The 18,956-nt window shown below is 43.0% G+C and overlaps 1 protein-coding gene across 1 annotated transcript in view; it reads left to right on the top strand.

The window, feature by feature from the left end:
• NXPH1 (neurexophilin 1) overlaps nt 1–18,956 on the top strand; it is a 346,034-nt gene that overhangs the window by 1,919 nt on the left and 325,159 nt on the right. The gene's annotated exons all lie outside the window — the stretch shown is intronic.

Here is an 18,956-nt window from a genome sequence, read left to right as displayed (position 1 = left end):
GGCAAGCTGGTCTCAGGGATTCCTGCGGGATTTTCGAAGGTTCCCACTTCATTTCCTGCTCCAGTCCCCGCTCTCCTGCGCGTGATTCAAGGGCACCAGACACCCAGAAACCAAGGAAACAGTAGGGAGATGGCAAAGAGAATGGGTGGGAGACATGGAACTCTCAGTAGTTCACGGAGTTTAAATGAAGGAAAATGGGGGCGTTGGCTCATGGGTCTGCCCGGGTCTGTGACTTTGAAAGAGAATCCGCCCACTTACTCCTCCAGTTTGGAGATGTGGCACATGAATAAGCGCAGGTAACTTTCCTCGAGTTGTGGGGTTCAGACAGGATAAGTTTCACTACCAGATGGGAGCACCACAGGCTGTCAGAGTTGGGTCAGCAATACTCCTAGAAGCAGGTAGTGGCTCCTCCCTCCTCTCCTCCGAACCTCTCCTTTCCACCACATAACCGAACCCCGGTTCCAGGGCCGAGACCCTTATTAGGGACTGAATAGGCTGTGTCTCCAGGGAGAGAAACCTAAGCAAAACCGACGTCCACGTCCTCGGGGAGCGGAATTTTCGGGGGTCTAGACTTTGCACGCTCGTGGAACTGGGCTCCGAGGCGAAGCACTTTGTTGCGGTGGCGGAGGCTCAGGAGCTGTGGGCACCGCACCGAGTCAAGGAGGAGAGTGCGAATTTTAGGGTCCGGCTGTGGGGAGGTCCAGGGACACTTGCGCCCTGCTGGTGAGGTTGCTCCCAGTGCCCCAACCCCCCGTAACCCACCCCCTTAGAGCACACTTGGGAGCGCACCGAGACCTGCGAATGTTTTGTCTCGGAGCGAGGAGTGCTGGGGCGGCATGGACTCTTTTTGGGCGGATAAACGCAAGAGGATGGGGGCTGTAAAGTCCCTCAATCCCAAGGGCTTCAGAACTCACAAGCCTGAGAGCAAAAGTATCACCATCCTTTTCAACTGAAAGCGTTTTCCCGCTGTTGCCCTGGTGCATGTAAATGCAGGGCTGCAAGTTGTGTGAACTCCTTGTATGTTAATGGATGGTGTGTGTGTATGTATACGTGTGAATGTGTGTGGGTGTATGTGTGTATTTAACCGGTTTCAGCTTGAATCCAAGAATCCTCAGTGTTGCCGGTCTGTGCACCTTTAGCTCCTGACCGTGGCAACCGCGGACGCCAGAGGGCGCTGCGCGTCAGTCACCTCGCCCACAGGACACCTTGGGGTAAACAGGTGAAAGTCGAGGCAGCCAATCCAAAAGACTGCCTTTCCGACTGTGTCACCGAAGTCTGCGCCTTCCCCGGCTGGAATTCAGACTGAATGCAAAAAGTGTCCTTCCCATTTCCCATTTTCAATCACTCTCGCCTCCACCCGTGTCCAATGACATTGACAGCCCAGAGACAGAGGGCAGAAAGTTTGGCTGAGGAAATACAGAAATTGTTTATTGAGAGATGCTTGGGCGGGGGAGCGGGAAACTGAAAGAGGCAGAGAGAATGTTTGTTAACGATTCCCTTGACCATCATAACCCGCCTGCCCCTCTCCTCTGCATACCTTTACGCGTGACCTGAACCTCAGGACTGTTCTTACGTCCTTTGGGCTGTGCTCACAACGCATACGGCAAAGACTCGGGGCTGTGATGCAGTTTATTGCTTGGAGCAATTACTTCGATAGTCTGGAAAATAATCTATCAAAAACAGAAGTGAAATCAATACGTCGTGTTAAATTTTAAATGTTTGTTGGCAGTTAAACCGGTTTCCACTCATTACAACAACAGTGCTGGATTTGTTCTAATGCGCTGCGTTCTCAATAACAAGCACATTAATTCTCCTTTAATTGTAAACTGGGACCATTTGAAAACCATTCAGTGTGCGAATTATGCTCATTCAATTACCGTTTAGTTACAGACTTCATTACCTGAATGCCTTTTGGCAATACAAAGAAAGGAGACAATTTTTCCAATTTCACTCAAAACAATAGGAAATGTGAACAATAAAACAGAGGAGGCGATTTAGAAATCCGATCTTTTCCCTCCGAATCTAAAGTTGTTTTGTGTATTGGGGATTAGAAGCCACACGCACCACAAAAACAAAAGGCGGGTGGCCGCGACCCAAACAGTATTTCCAGGGATTGTAATCCCAGGTTATTTGCCATCAGAATCCTGAGCTGTTTTCGTGGAGGAGCAGGATGCTGACTTTTACTATGGAAATGAATTTAAAAGGGTGAATTGGGCAGTCGTGTAAGGATGGTTTCAGGATTATAAAGAAGCAAAGAGTCTTGATTAAAGCTCTAAGGCAATGAGACAGACTAAGAAGTGGTCAAGGTTTCTTTCTGCATGTATTTCACTAATCATCAGATACACAAACTGAATTGATCATTAATTTGTAGCTTCCCCTGGGAACATCCCAGTCCTTTTCAAGAACCTGCAATAGATGCATGCAGGTTGTTAAGAACTGCTTGAAGTTCTACTCCAAGAAGGCAGAGGTGGCAAACTATTATTTTATTTTATTTTTACCCCGTTGAATTGACATAAACTAGGGAGGGAGTTTAATGAGTGATTTATTTATTTATTTATTTATTTGTCTTTATGAGCTCACACCACAGGTTAAATAACTGGAGCACTCTATTTATGCCTGGCCTCCTAGCTGGTACCTCAGTGCACTTTTCCCTTTAAGCCCCCAGAATCCCGGTTATGTTTCCCAAGGAGTAATCTCCACACTATGTGCAGGGCATAAGTTTTGTTTAGGTATACTTATACAGAAATACTTAGGCTTTGCTTCTAGAGAAATAAATACCTTAAAATACTGCCAAATTTGGGAAGAATTTTTTATGAAAACAAGTTTTTATCCAATGGATTAATGCTCCATATTTCAGCTACAATTTCCTTCTTCTATTTGGGTAAATGTTCTTAAAGTATGTTTCTTGGCAAAGGGTTCTTTGAATGCATGTTCTAGGTTGACGATTTTTAGTCTCTGTGTTTATTGAGAGATGAATCTGTGCTAGTTCAAAAACTAGGAGCTTATTTTCATACTGCAATGGAAAGTTAATTAGAAATGTGTCCTCAAAGTTATCTTCTGGAGCATATTAGCTAGAATACTCAAAAATCACCACAGGGCTAATTCCAGTCATAAATGGAGAGGGTGGGAAGCAATCTTTTACAAATAAAGGCAAGGCAATCTCCTGATTAATGAGTGTTGTGTATTGCAAATTTAAAATCTGAATTCAGTAGGAGAGGAACCTATGGCTTAACAATGCTTGTTAAAAACAAACACATTCTGCAATCTTTATTCTCCTGTCAGTTCTGGACTGATTCTAGGATATTTGCAGTATGATATAATGGGGCAATAGGACTATAGCATTTTAACTGAATTGAAGCACACCCTGAATAAACTATGGAAATATGGTTTCTGGCTCTGGAGAACGGGATCCTAACTTGAGCTATTCTCAGCGCCTTCAAGCTGAAGGACAGGTTTCAGCGCAGGGAGACCATCTTCCAGAAGAAGTCCAGGGAGTCCTGTTTGTGAGCTCACTTGTAGCAATTTTCAGAGTGGAGGAGTCCAAAGAGCACTTCCTGGGCATTTCAATGGAAGAGCTGCTCAGAAATTGAGTCCAGAGAATCTGATAAGAGTTTGACTGGTGGTGTTGTGGTCAGTTACTCGTCCACAGCACTATCCTGATGAGAGAAGGCCTCTTATCCTCCAATTTAGGTCTGGCCAGTTCTCCTGCTAGGAATTAAAATAGTTAGTAATCTACTAGCTTTTTTAACCAAAACAATAAAAAAACCTATTGCCATCCAATTGATTCTGACTCTTACTGACCCTATAGGACAGAGTAGAACTGTCCCACAGGGTTTCAAAAGAGCGGCTGGCGGATTTCAACTACCGACCTTTTGGTTAGCAGCTAAGCTCTTAGCCACTGTGCCACCAGGGCCCCTTTTTAACCAAAGTGGATGAGAAATGAGAATTCTTTTTAAATCTTGTGCTTAAATAACATTTTGCACCATCTATTCCCTTAAAATGTGAATTCCAAACCAATCATTTTGATAGAGATTAAAGAGTGATTAATACATCTACAGAAACACTGCCTCTGCACTGTTAGAAGCCAACTGTTTGGCTGAATTCCACAGACTGTGGCTGTTAAGTATAAGGAAGCGGTGGGAATAGCAGAGGGAGAGTCCACCAATGCCTATCCTTTGGACTAGGTATGTGTACTTTCCATCCTCTGAAAATTAAGCCAACTGATCACTGAAAATTTTCATCAGTTTGAGTTTATACCTGAAAAGAAAAACACACATTAACTACCTCAGAGTGGCTAATAAGTTTTCTTTATTAAGGTCAGTTTTTGGAGGTAGCACTAAAATTTCCCCAACCTCACTGGATCAACAGAATCTTCTGTCTCTTCTATCCCAGACCAGCCATTTTGATAGAGGATTATACCTAGATTTTTGTAGGAGCCAATGCCCCAGGGGCACAACACAGAACTCATCAGTCCCAAGATCTCTTCCAGAGCTCTGCCGGAAGGAGAAGTTGCTATATTTCTGGGCATTTTCCTGAAACATTCAACTCACCATTGATCAGGAAAGAACCCCCCTGGGGTGGTTGGAAGCGCTTGGGTAGGGGCCCGTCTGCCCTATTTCCAGGATTACTGTGGCCTGGGGCCTTGTAGTGATAGCTTCGGGGAAACTCATCAGTATTAGAAGGCGAGAACCAGAATTGCTCCAACTCTCTCTGAGCGGTATTTTCCGGGAAAGCCATTAAGTTCGTAGCTCGTCTTTGTGCGAAGCTGATTTCTATTTGGCTTTGAATTGTTGACAGCTATTTCCCCCTTAATGAAAGTGTTGTCTGGCTGAAAAATATATCGGGTGGCAGGGAGATTGGTTGATTTTTTTTGAGATAGGTGCCCAATGTCCTACTTTTCTATCTATGATTTTCTGCAGCCTACAGAAATTGACAGCATTGTCCGGGTAATAACCACTGTCGACAATATTTTCAAAAGGGCATTTATGTGATAAAAGCATTTGGGTATTGCTTTTTCAAATAAGCAATTTTCTGTCTTGGGCTTCTTTGATTTTGTAAGGGGTGGGGAGTGGCGTGAGGCCGGTTGGGGAGAAGGGGCCACGCATTGGCAAAGTGATGCTTCCCCCATTTCTCCCAGTCCTGAGGTACCGAGATGTTTGTCCGCTTCGCTTGGAATCCCGGGGTCTGAAGAGCAATGAATTCGGCTGGCGCAGCGTGGGTATTAAGGCTCAAAAGGGAATCCCGAGAATGAGGAAGCACTCTTTTCTTGCGCTCCTCCCGGCATAAGGAAGCCCTGAAAGTTTGCTTGCTCTCAAGTGGGGTGTTAGGAAGTGTGTACTCTGATTTTTTAAGAAAGAAAGTGCCTAGCTTTGATTCGATTCAGGAAAAGTTCCCTTACGGCAACCACGTCCTCTAGGAGCTTCAGGTCTCATTTTAAGACCTTAGCAGTCCTCGCCATTTTAATTAATAAAAGGCGGCGGGCGTGTCGGCCGGCCTGATGCCATCGGGTCGCAAGTAGGCTCTACGCTTTGCCCTCTCCCCCTCGCCCGCATTTTTCTCGCTACCGTTTGTCTGATCCTGCCCCATGCTTGCAGGAAGTTGCAGTAGTGATTTATCCGCTAGTCAAGCTCTCGACTAGCTTTTTTTCTCCATGTCAGCACTAACCCCCCATTCCCACCCCCAACTTAGTCAACACCGCGCGCGCGTTTTTCTGCCTTCGATTGGCATGTTGACGACTCCGCTTGAAGAAATGTGACAATAAAGTGGGAAACCAAAGCTTAGCAAGCACTTAATCAAGGATAAAAAGGTTCCGCTGTAAGGATGTCACTCAATTTATTGTGAAAGTCGAATGAATTACGTTTAATGAAAGTGCTCCCCAGATGAATATTACCAGCAATTTCCTGAGTTGGCTCTGTCAGCTCGAGATGAGGAAATGACAACCCAGATCAGAAAAGAGCGCCTGTCTCAATTACTAGGCAAGCTTTCCAAGAGCGGCTTTTTATTGAGATGATATATGTTGGCGGCTTCTTCATGCCCCTCCGCACGCCCAGAAGGGCGTTTGCGTTAGCTTCCAAGTTTGCCGTCTGCCCCCGCGGGTTGCTGGCTGTTGTTTAAACTTCTAATGAGCGCGCCGCTTCTCTGCTGCGGGCTGAGAAACTAATTACCGCTTCTGTAAACAGCTTTTCCTAGTATATTTTATTTACTAGGTCGGTGGGGGCTGGGAGGGGGTGAGGTTGAGAGTATTCTCTTACTTAGGTGCCCTTTAAGATAGAAAGTTCCCCCGGCGTCTAGTCAGGGGCGCGGGGTCTTGGAGAACGAGATAGCGACCCGAGCCCGGGCGTTGGGGTGGTGCGCAGGGTGGGATCCCGGGAGCACGTAGAGCGCAGCACGTGCCTCGCGGGCCGCTGCTCTGGCAAAGCTTCCCCCCGCCCCTTCTTTAAATTAATGTGGGTATTTTACTCGTTCAAGCCGGAAATACGATGGGGAGGGGTGACACTCAGGCCACCGCCTGAGCGCATCGTCTCATTTGCATGAGAATGGAGAACTGGGAGGCTTTTCCTGTGCTGTTTCTTTCTCTCACAATAAGACAAATTGCTGCTTAGAAAAACCGAGTGTTTCCTTAGAAACTGGCTCGCGGGGCTCTGCGCCTCGGTGCTGAACCTGCCCTCGGCCGGGCCTCACCCATCACCCCAGGGCCCTAATGGATTCTGACAGGGAGGACCTGAGGCAGCGGCGGCGAGGGCCTCTTGGGGAGGCAGGCGCCCCTCCGGAGGGATGGGTCGTCCTTCTAACACGTATCCTTCCCTGCGTCCCAGAACCCCTCCCCACCCATTGTCTTTAAAGACCATTTTCAAGTCGTCTACAGTTAGGAGCAAGAAACTTTCTTCGACGTAGGCTTCGTATCCCCGACTCGGAAACCCACTCCTCTGACGGAAACCGCGGAGTGTTCGGGGCCTCAGGAAGTTGTCCAGTCGGGATTGCGGCCTCAGGGACGCCGCTCGCGACGCCTGGCTTTATTGCCATTGTCTACTTTTAGCCTCAGGTGACCTTGCGCAATCCTCATCGATCTATGAAAACACAGGTGCAGCCCTCTCGCCTCCGGACGAGTACCCCAAGCACTCACACCAAAGCGTTGCTCCTGGGGAACTTTTCCTCGATGCTGCGGAACTGCGGAGCTCCGGCGCTCCTGGGCAGCAGGCTAGGCAGCGGCAGCTCTCCGGAGGCAGGCCACAGGCACCGAGGTTGAAGGCTGCGGCGGCGGGCGGGGGAAAAGCCAGGGCCTGCAGAGCGATTCTTCAGGACCACGGACAGCGCCACAGGCTCCGCCCCGCCTGGCGCCACCTGCCGAATCTGCCTCCCCGGCCGCAGCCTGGGTTTGGTCTCTTTTGAAGTTGGATTAGCTCTCTCGGTTTCCGCAGACACCAACCCACAGCCTAGGGGAGACAGTAACGACTCGTCTCTCCTAATCATTCGGAAGCACCAAGCTCTAAACGCCTGGTCTCCACTGTGTCCTGCGGTCAGAGCCTCTCATTTGTACCCTCGCCCCCCAGTCCCCTCTGTAGTTGTGGCGTCATGTGATTACCACAGCGTTTATCCAGAGAAGAGTCGAACCCTTCCTTCCCTCACCTCCTCCCCTGCTTACACTCATTCACTGAGGTGATTAAATCTACTCCCCCCAACAGAAACATCAATCATGCAAGGTAGAGCTGGAAGTGTCTTTAGCAATGTAAAAGCTTTATTTGACAGACAAGCAACTGAGGCACAGAGAGGGGAACCAACTTTCTCTCAAGAAAAAAGCAAGCAGGAAAAGCGATTCCTATCTCCATCTCCCACTTGGCAGGAACAAGGACTGGAGTCACCTAGACACGCTCCGGGATCAGGCGCCTTTAAAAAGCTGCACCCGCGGTGGGGCGTGGGGGGCGGTGGGCAATGGAGTCCTAATTATGAATTTCTAAAGAAGCAGTAATTATTCACGGCGAGCAGGACAAACCTCGGACAGTGCAAGGGAATCGATATATTTGCTATCGAAAGTGCCTCGCTCGCCTTTAATGCAGACGAATGGGGAGGCAGCCTCATTATTTTCCTTGGTTTGGCTCTCCGGCATGAGATCTGATGCAACGTGGAATTTATCATCCTTAGGTCCCGGACTGGGGTGGGGTGAGGTGTTCTATTTACTTACCAAAAAACAAACAAACCCAAAACAAACACCCCCCCCAAAAACCAAACAACCCCCCCCCAAAACACTCAGACGCATTCACACAACCATTGCCCTGTCCTCCGCCCCCTCCCCCCGCCAGCCTCTTGCTCTGGCTGCCGTTGCACACTCCCTCGGGGCCTCTTGCGCGTCTAGAGGGGACACTGCGGTCACTAAAATTGTGCTCGGTTCCTCCTCGGTGGCGCTCACGCCCGTGATTTGGTCCAGAAATACGCCAAAGAGTACAGAGTGTTGGCGCTAGAGGTTTTCTGTGTCAAAGGCGAAAGGTGGCTGGGAAGTTCTGTCCATCTCTCTTGCTTTAGCTTAAGAGTCAGTTCTTTCAGGATACCCGGATTCTGCAAATCCCCGCGGTACTCGGGGATCGAAGAGCTAGCGGGTAATGCTCCATCAACACGTAGGAGAAGCCAGCTCTGAGAAAGGCAAGCCTTCGGGAAGAGAACCAATCTGGAGGCCAAGAGGGGTCAGGAATTGGATGAGGGGGGAAGGTTTTGACAGGTTTTGGCGCAACGCGTTTCAGGTGTTCTCGAAGGCCCTCACGAGATCACCTTTCTTCCTCCTCCCGGTGAGATTCTGGACTTTTTGGCTGTAGGCTAGCCCGCTAAGGTTTTCCAGGACTGGTGAAGGGGCCCACCTCCAGCCACTAAAAGTCACTGAACTATCCAGGGTCCTGCTGACTGGATTGCACATGGTTTTCCCATTTTCCCTCCCTTCCGCAGCCAACACCCCATGGCACAGTCTTTCTTACTCTCAGAAGTTGCCTGACGACCCTGGTGGGCAGCTGCCAGGGTGAAACGTGTATTCCTGTACAGATGTCTTCACTATTCCGTGTAATGTCATAGCTCTTATGATCAATTGAGAGGGTTGTGTATGTCTGCACGTGTGTGTATTTGTATTTGTGGGTGCCTGGCATTCATCTAGAGCTGCCCCTCCCTTACCACCGCCAGTGAATCGCTGCAGAAAAGATAGGATGTGGAACTTTAAAAAAATCTGACACCTCTTCCTTCATTGCAGTAAAATTATCATAATTATCACAACATTAATGAGAACAAAATTAAAATTGTGGGCTTCCAGGGCATTGAAGTAGTATGATAGACTCTTCTCCCCCACTTCTGGGATTTTCTTTTCTTTGGAGACTAACCTTTCATAGTGTATTGCAATTACCTTAGGACCTTTGTTTCCTTGCCTTCATTGGAGATGCCAGCCAATGCAATACCAGGACAGTATGATCTACTGGCACCATTTCCTCCCACCATTTTCATTTTTAGGGCTTTGTAATTAAGCTCTGTGAGATATAGGTAACATACACCCAATGGAGAGCCTTTTTATTTATATGTATGTAGCATGCTGAGAGAAGAAAATTAAGAAAGTGCTTGTATTGAAGTAATAAGCCTGCTTTGATATTAACAGAAATGTCCTTTGAATTTACTTTTCTCAAGTCTAAAGAAATATCTCTGTGAAACTAGGCCACAGAGACATGGCTTTTTAGGAGAGATCCCAATAAGGTGAAAAAGACATTTATTAGATTCTACTAACTTAGAGGAACAAAAGGCCAGGCTACCCACTCAGACGAAATGTACTGTAGGCTTAGCATAGTAAAGTCACAGTATGATGCAGGAAGCTGAGCAGAAAGAGCAAGCTGGAAATAGCAGCAGGGCCCTACATTTTTCTACCTCCCCCTGCCCCTAGCCCACCGCAATGCACACATTTACACACAAAAATGGAGTCTTCTAGAGCCAACACAAAGACACCGTGCTGCAAACTGGCAGGGATTTCAATAAAATTAAAAATCACAGATTAAAAGGAAAGAGGCACAGCTTTTCTTCTCTAAGATAGGGTTATTACTAGAAAAATTATGATAGAAAGGCTAGGAGAAAATTTCCTGACTTAGAAGAATTTTTCTCATTCACAGACTAAATAAATGCACACACACACAGAGCAAAGCAAAACTGGATATACAACTGTACATCTACCTCTTTGCAAGATTCCATGGAAAATGCTTGTGGGGGATTACTTTGTCTTCAGAAATGGTTGGCTTTCAAATAAATCCTAACCTGGGCTTGGCAATACCATTTTCTTGATGGAACTCTGGTACCCTACATGGCACTGTTGTGCTATTTATGTTAGTATGTTCAGCTATAAAATGAAAGAAATTTTGGTAAAGAGGAACTAGTGGCTTGAGAGCTGGGATTTTAACTATGTATATATACTTCAGTCTCCGCAACTGAACTTTAGAAAATGATTCCTCTCCTTGTAACCTTGTAGCTGAATGTTATTAGAGGCCCACAGGTATATAAAACAGCTTATATAAAATTAATGGACTGCTTTACATTCACAATCTCTTACTGTTTGAAGTCCTTGTAAAATATTGCTGCTATTTAAAACAGGAAGAATATAAAGTCAGGTTTGGTGTGCAATCAATAGTTGTAAATGATTTGGTGAAATATTTGACTGTTTTGAGTGAGTTTGACGATGTATTGGAAATTTATAGTCCATCTTTGTGTGCCGATTTGCTAATCATAAGGCTGTCTCTTCTTTTATGTACTTGACCAGCTTTGAAACTGATTGTAATATTCCTAGGTAATATTTAAAAACATAATCAAAATTTTAGGAAAGATGCATTTATTGACTTACCAGATTACAAAGAGATCTATGGATCACTAAAAAGTCATAAGTGAGAAAGAAAGAAAGGAAGGAAGGAGGGAAGGAAGGTAGGAAGGAAAAAAGGAAGGAAAGAAATTCTTCAACATTGCTTCATTATTTTGTTTAAAATGATCAACAATATATTCATTGGATTTGTATGGAGTTATACATGTATTTCTGAATAAGTAAAAGGATAGAAGTTTTAATTTTAGCATTGAACTTCATAAAACTGAGACTTTATGAATATAGTTAAATTATTAAAAACAAACCTCTCCCTGTTTTCTGTAAGTGTTAGGCAAAATTTGGAAAAATTGGAGGTCATCATCCTTTCTTCTTCTTCCTCCAAACATACATTAAAAACTCATTTTCTCATTTATTCTGCTGCTATTTAGTTTATGGATCTCTAAGAAAAGCCATAAACCCCACTATGAATTTCTTTTTCCTTACTGTGCATTTTTACTGGGGGAATACAGCATTTTTTCTCTTGTCTTATTGGATTGAGAATTATACAATGTTAAAAACCATGCTGACATTTTCAAAACCCGTTATTTTTTTCCTGTTCCACTCCAAGTTTATCTAGAATATTTATACTATTTTTTTCCTTGCAAAAATGGCCACTGCACAAGTGTGTTACTATTTCCTCTAAGTGAGAAACAATGCCCTAACTTACCAACTGGCCTCTTATATTTCTGATTCTGTCTAGTATTTGATGGAAAAAATCTTAAAAGTATGGATTGGATTATTTGATACTCAATACAGTTTTTGTTTGAGAAGTTTTCAATGAAAATGCTATAATGATCCCATTTTTAATTCTAAAACCTATCTGCAGAATTATAAGTTGTGATTTGTTGTACGAACAGCTGTGGTGTTGGTAACAGGGCTGTTTACATACTCTCTGAAATTGAATATATAAAATACCTTCACTCACAGATCTCTTCTAGTTATTTGTGATAAAGTTCCTTGTACTAGGGCACCACCATTTATTGTTTTACAGAATTAAATGCAGAGAAAGATGCAAACTGTTGCATATGAAAGGAAGTTATTCATGCATGGTCAGTGTAGAATTTCTCTCCTCTTGATGTGAAAGTTAATTGCTATTGATGTGTAGATTTTGCAGAACATGGCAGAGTTTTTGCTTCTTTCAGAAAAAATATATAATTGAATGATGAGCGCCTCATGTTAGATTTTCAATATTATTTCTTTCGGTTTAACAAGTCAGAATTATGAACAGCTGCGCAGAAGGGGCATACACAGTCTCTAGCCATTATCGAACTAATGCAGATCTGGCATTAGTGCATATGAGCTGAGCTACCACTTTTGGATCAGAGGCTCTGATCTCAGGCTGAATAGATGTTCTGAAGTGCAGAAGCAGGCAAAATGAATGATTTGGCCTGAGATGTTTAATCCTGCCTTGCATTCTTGACTGAAATCCTTCACAATTATAATGACTCTAACTTATGTGTGGCCAGATGCATTTGCACATCTCCTACTTTAATTGATTTTTTTTCTTTCTTTCTGGTATTCTTTGAATAAATGGTGGAAAGAGTGAGAGGCTTGAAAGGCAAACCCACATGCTTAAAGGATGACTGACATCCTCTCAAAGTCCACACCACCCGACTCCCAGCCAAGAGGATAACGTCATTGGACCTGTCCCGGTGTCAACACTGAATTCACAGTAAAAATGGAATGATGAAGAGAAAGTGGGAGATTTCTCGGCTCAAATAAGGACCTGGTCACAGAAGAAAACATGCCCTTTTTTCAGTCATCCCAGGAACTCTTTCTCTCAGGTCCCTCACTTTATTCCTTAAGGGAAGCAGCATTGAAAAAGTCTGGTTAGTAGAAAAGAGGGACAAGAATGGTATTTTCTTAATTGTGAGACCTTGGGCAAACTTTTAACCTCTCAGACTCTCAATTTCCTTATCTGTAAAGTGGAACTAATGATGCTTCCTACCCGGTAGAGTTACTACTGTGAATTAGCTGACTTAATGTGTTATAAAGAGCTCAGAAAGTGCCTGGCACAAGGCAATTGTGAGCTAATAAAGAAAAAGTTTTGTTATCCTTTAGAGAGAAAGGTATCTGGACCAGGTTCCCATGTGCTCCCAGCACAGCCCTTCTTGGGGTGACACACAAGGGCTAATTCTATCCTAGAGCCATCCTATCTTTTGTTTCACTCTTGCAGCTGGTTGATAGATGCACAGTTGCCCAATGCTGCCCAGAAAGCCATATACATTAATGTGGGTAGTAACCATCTCTATTAAAGCCAGAAGAACATGGCTGTTTCTACAGCAACTAGAGAACTGTTTATGGAAATGAAGAAACAGGTCATTCACAGACCCAATGAACAGATAACCTAACTGAGAGGAGAATCCCTGTGTTGTTGCTGCTTCGGATGGCAGACTCTATGGACATTTATTAATATTTGATTTTAAACATTGATTAATTTGTGAGTAGTATTTGATTTTAATTACTTTTCTTTCAATACGTGAAATTATCATAAAATTTGCACACACTATAATCAAAATTTTTAGCCTTCTGGGTTTTCAAGTCCAGAGACCTTTGGCCAGGGTACAGAAGCTGCTTTTCCATGTTGAAGTTCATTCTAGCTGAGTGCCTAGATGTGGCAGAAGTACTAGATGAAATAGTTTGGTGGGATGAGAGGCACAGCATCCCTCCCATATACTGCTCAAAATATCTCTTGTAGGCCACCATATTCCTGGTAGGAGTAGGCCCTTCCAAGGCATTGGCCTGGGTACCTAAGAAAAGTTCCTATATAGAAACACTATTTTTTGTTCTGGATTTGACATCAGAGTGGGGAAGGTATGAGATGATTACAAAAGATAAAGTATTCTACCTTCCTGTTTACACCCTGAGCCAAGTAGGACTTGGGCGTGGAGTTTTTCATTTAATTCTTTCAATCAACCTGTGATATAGGTACTATTACTATGGTACGATTAATATCATTAATATTAATATATTCATATGTCCATCCTAGAGATGCCATTAATAATCTCCCATTTTATAAATAAAGGAATTGGGGCATTAAGTGTCTGGTGCAAGGTGACATGATTCTAGCCCAGGCAGTTTTAGATTTGAACCAGTGCTTTTAATCAGTACACCATATTATGTAAATGTGATTGTGTGTGTGTGTGTATATGTGTGTGCTTGCATTGGGCTGTGTGCACATAATGGAAGGGAAGAAAAATTCATCTCATTTTTTAAGTTTTTGAAAGAAATACCTATGTTGTGTTCCACTTTAAAGAATAACTCTTCTGTTTTTGCCTCCTTTGAGCGGACCTCATTTGGGTAACTAGAATGTATGTAAAATTGCTGTTGGTACTACTGTAGTTTAGTAGTTTTATTACATGCAGTTGTTGCTTTTGAGGGACTCCCCATCAAGTGGGCATACAAAGTTGACAAATGCAGGTGATACTGATGATTGTGACTCTAGCTTCTGGGACACCATCTCTTCAGGAAGTCTGCATCTATTGACCTGACCGATAGGAAAAATGATCCCTGGGCCTCAGGGTAAGGTAATAAGTGAGACCAGGGAGTAAAGCACAGCCCTCACAGTCATCTTTGGTGGAGTTTAAAATGATCCATAGCATTTGTATCTTTCCTAACAAATCACACACATGTTTGTGAATTACTTGCCATGTCTGGGCAGGAGGAGGTGGCGAGAGGAGAATGGAGTTTATTTGTAAGAGGTAACTGACATGTATGAGGTATAAACTCTAGTTTTCCCCATGGCATTTATCTGTCTTTCTGACAGCTTATCAGATCTAAAAGGGAGCTAAAAATCCACATTCTTTTAAAAGTAAAAGCTTTGCAGAATGGTGCAAACTAAGAAACTTGACAAAAAAATCTACTTAGCTTAATACCTTGTAGTCAAAATAAACTCAAACATTCAACTAGTTTAACAGAAGAGTTTCTATTACATTCTGGATGTGTGATTTAAAAATAAAGTAGAAAAATGCCCGTAATATATTTTACAAAATTAATCCATGTTGGATTAGGACTTTTTCTCTGTCTGAGGAATAAAAGTAGATCTCAGATACTGCTGCCCAGAGTGGAGGCCTCTGGCAAGAGATGGGGGGGATATGGTGGGGAAGAGTCTGGCTTCATTTCAGCCTTGTACTACACTTGACCTTGAGAGAGCTTAGTTATGCCTTGGGGCAAAAAATTAAATGCTCCGTTTTGCAGCAGTATCATCTTTCAACTTTATGTGGATTTAAGAATGTAAATAAAATTGCTTTCTGTAAATGGTATACATGAAGGTCATATTCATATTCTCTGCAAGAATTCAAAATGCCGTTTGACCCATCATTGGCTCAATAGATAATAATGTGTTCTATTAGTTTCTAGTAATCTACTTTTTAAGCATTTTATGACTCAATATTTTTATGCCTAGTTCCTAGTTTGTGAAATAAGAAATCAGAAATAAACCTTTTAGTACTTCATTGTAGATTTATTTATAGAATGTGTGCTATCAACTTTGAACTTTTAAAAATGCCAAATCTTCCGAAATACATTTTCTTGGTTATAAAAGTTAGTCCAGCTGAAAATCTGCAATGAAAGGAGAATGTGCTTTTGAAAGATTTTGAGGGCTGTAGCTTTTTCCAATTATCATCCATGTGCCTTTTGCTTATTATTTTCCTTGTAAATCAGTCAGGAAACAGTTTGGGAACCCTGGTAGCAGAGTACAGCCAAAGGACTTGAACAGTAACAGCAGCTCCTCTCTTTGATAGAGAGGGGTGTTGGGATTCCATTCATTGTGATTTGGATAATAAGACCCTGATGTTGTTATTAGGCGCTATCAAGTTGGTTCCGACTCATAGCGACCCTATATACAACAGAACGAAACACTGCCTCGTCCTGCGCCATCCTCACAATTGTTACTATGCTTGAGCCTATTGTTGCAGCCACTGTGTCAGTCCATCTCTTCGAGGGTCTTCTTCTTTCGCTGACCCTCTGCTTTACCAAGCATGATGTCCTCCTCCAGGGACTGGTCCCTCCTGATAACGCGTCCAAAGTATGTGAGATGAAGTCTCACCATCCTTGCTTCTGAGGAGCATTCTGGCTGTACTACTAGTAAGACAGATTTGTTCTTTCTTCTGGCAGTCCATGGTATTTTTAGTATTCTTTGCCAACACCTTAATTCAAAGGTGTCAGTTCTTATTCAGTCTTCCGTATTCATTGTCCAGGTCTCACATACATATGAGGCAATTGAAAATACCATGGCTTGGATCAGGTGTACCTTAGCCCTCAAAGTGACATCTTTGCTTTTTAACACTTTAAAGAGGTCTTTTTCAGCAGATTTGGCCAATGCAATGTGTCATTTGATTTCTTGAGTGCTGCTTGCATGGGTGTTGATTGTGGGTCCAAGTGAAATGAAATTCTTGATAATTTCAATCTTTTCTCCATTTATCATGATGTTGCTTATTGGTTCAGTTGTGAGGATTTTTGTTTTCTTTATGTTGAGGTGTAATCCATACTGAAGGCTGTAGTCTTTGATCTTTATCAGTAAGTGCTTCAAATCCTCTTCACTTTCAGCAAGAAGGTTGTGTCGTCTGCATAGTCCATGTTGTTAACGAGTCTTCCTCTGTAACTGATGCCATGTTCTTCTTCATAAAGTCCTGCTGCTTGGATTATTTGCTCAGCATACAGACTGAATAAGTATGGTGACACACACCTTTCCTGACTTTAAACCACACATTATCCTCTTGTTCTTTTCAACAACTGCCTCTTGGTCTATGTACAGGTTCCACATGAGCACAGTTAGGTGTTCTGGAATTCTCATTCTTTACGATGTTATCCATAATTTTTTATGATCCACACAGTTGAATGTGCTTGCATAGTCAATACAACACAGATAAACAGCTTTCTGGTATTCTCTGCTTCCAGCCAAGATCCATCTGACATCAGCAATGATATCCCTTGTTCCATGTCTTCTTCTGAATCTGGTTTGAATTTCTGGCAGTTCCCTGTCAATGTATTACTGCAACTGTTTTTGAATTATCTTCAGCAGAATTTTACTTTCATGTGATATGAATGATATTGTTCTCTAATTTCCAAATTCTGTTGGACCCCGATAGATCCTTATAGTTAATTGTCATGATTTTGATCGTTAATGACTTTTGATTACTTCCTCTAGAGGCACTTGTTGACTGTTTCCAAAGCACAAATGGCTTTATTAGTAGGAGTTTCTTTTTCTTACTAACCTTGAACTGAAAGTATTATTTTGAGAAGATGAACAAACCAGTGTCATCTTAAGTTTTTCTGTCTTTGGAAGATTATTTTGTTTATTGAGTAATGACTCAAGATCACTATGTTTCAAAAGCTTGTCAGTTTTCTTTTTTGATAGTAAAGAGTGTTAGTCTTCTCTCTGAGTAGATGTGTGATGTACAGTTTAGTGACCAAGGCCATATGACTAAGTTGACAATACATCCCTCTCTAACTGGGACAGTCCTAGTTTATATTTTTTGTCCTGGTGCAGTTATCAAAAATATCTTTCTTATTTTCAAAAGTATTCTGCTTTGGGTGATAAATTCTATGGTCATCTTACTTATGACCCAGTGTTCAGATGGCTGACTGAGAAAGGTTGATTATGGGCAAGATTGTTGAATAGGCAGTAAGAGAATTCCTTTCTCTCTTTCATGTTCCCTTTCCTACTAGGCCTTCACAGTCCTTATGGACTGTGATCGGCCAACTATGATCTGCCTCATAGGATGTACACCATACCCTTTTCTTTAAAAAAATATGGTAAGATTTTTGAATAAAAATTGGGCAACACACTGTTAGTCATAGGCAAGACTGCTAGGAGAAGACTGAGTGGCCACCTAGAGGCCCTGCAGGGCGGCATCAGCCTGGTGAAATTGCATTGGTCCAGGGCCCAGAAACTGACTTTGTCAGCGCTTCTAGAGTTAATAGACACTCAGAAATAGATTCTTTATAATGAAAACACCATTTTGATAATATCCTTTTTCTGTTAGAATAATATCTGAAACACTATACAGAACACCTTCCTTTTTAATACGGTGGCTGTGGAGAGTCCAGTTAGTAATCCAAAGTTGCTTGGTGTATATGTATTAGAGGGAAAAGATGCCATGTGGAACCCAACTAGAGTTGAAAGCTCCCTTTTCCTGGAAGTGTCTTCCTCTCCCTGAGAATGCTGAGCATGCATCGTCTTGGCTTGTTCTCTCCATACCATTTTTCTATGATGACAAACCCATCCTGTCTTTCTGATACCCTCTTTCTCTAAATGTGTTGCTGATGCTGATGAAACTTCAAGCAGCTGCTTCTGTGGGCTTAGCAACTATTCTCCCTACTGCCATTTTTCATTGGTTTAATTAGATACCTTAAAAACACTTTTTCTGTTTTACTATCTTGGTTTTTGATAGGCTGTAACTTCATTGGTATCTCTTGATTCTCCATCACGTTTTATGTGTCACCTTTTTAGGTCTCCTACAGATGTAAATGGGTGATGTTGATTTAATAGATTGAGCACTCACACCTCAATTCGGAGGTTACTTATGGTGTGGCATTTAAACAGTTAGCTAGGCTCCTGGGCAAAGCCATTTAAGTGAGTGGTGAGACAGAGGAGAAGAAAGCATTGTCCATGACACTATTCAAATGCTTGACCTGTTTTTCTAGTAGGTACCCCGTAGGCATGTCTTGGTTTTTCCAAATTCTTGGGATGATAGATATTGGTACCTGGTAACATTAAAGGGATTGGTGGTGGTTGGGTGGGAAGGAGCTGGGGGAAGGAATTGATGGTAGAGCCACTTCACAAATGCACAGGTGAAAATTAACTGGGTCCTCCTTGGTAGGAATTATCAATACTACTACTTACAGTTCAGGAGATGAGTATATATCCTAGTTTGCTTTTCTGGGAAATTCTCAGCCAGAATTGTGCGCCAGGAATCTAATTTGTGCAGGCCTCTGGCAAAGACAAAGTTAATATGGTAACCCACCAGAAACTTCAGTCTAGCCTGGAAAATGGATTAAAAGATAGAAAGCATCAGGTTTCTTTTCAAAGATCTTTTCCCTTTCTGTAGAATTAAGAGGAGACAGGGAGGGGCTGAACTAAAGAAAGAGGAAAGAA

The sequence above is a fragment of the Trichechus manatus genome, unplaced genomic scaffold, assembly GCF_000243295.1.
Source record: "Trichechus manatus latirostris isolate Lorelei unplaced genomic scaffold, TriManLat1.0 scaffold00156, whole genome shotgun sequence".
Taxonomy (NCBI): Eukaryota; Metazoa; Chordata; class Mammalia; order Sirenia; family Trichechidae; genus Trichechus; species Trichechus manatus.
Note: the sequence above shows the minus strand (reverse complement) of the source record. Positions and strands in the feature narration are given on the sequence as shown.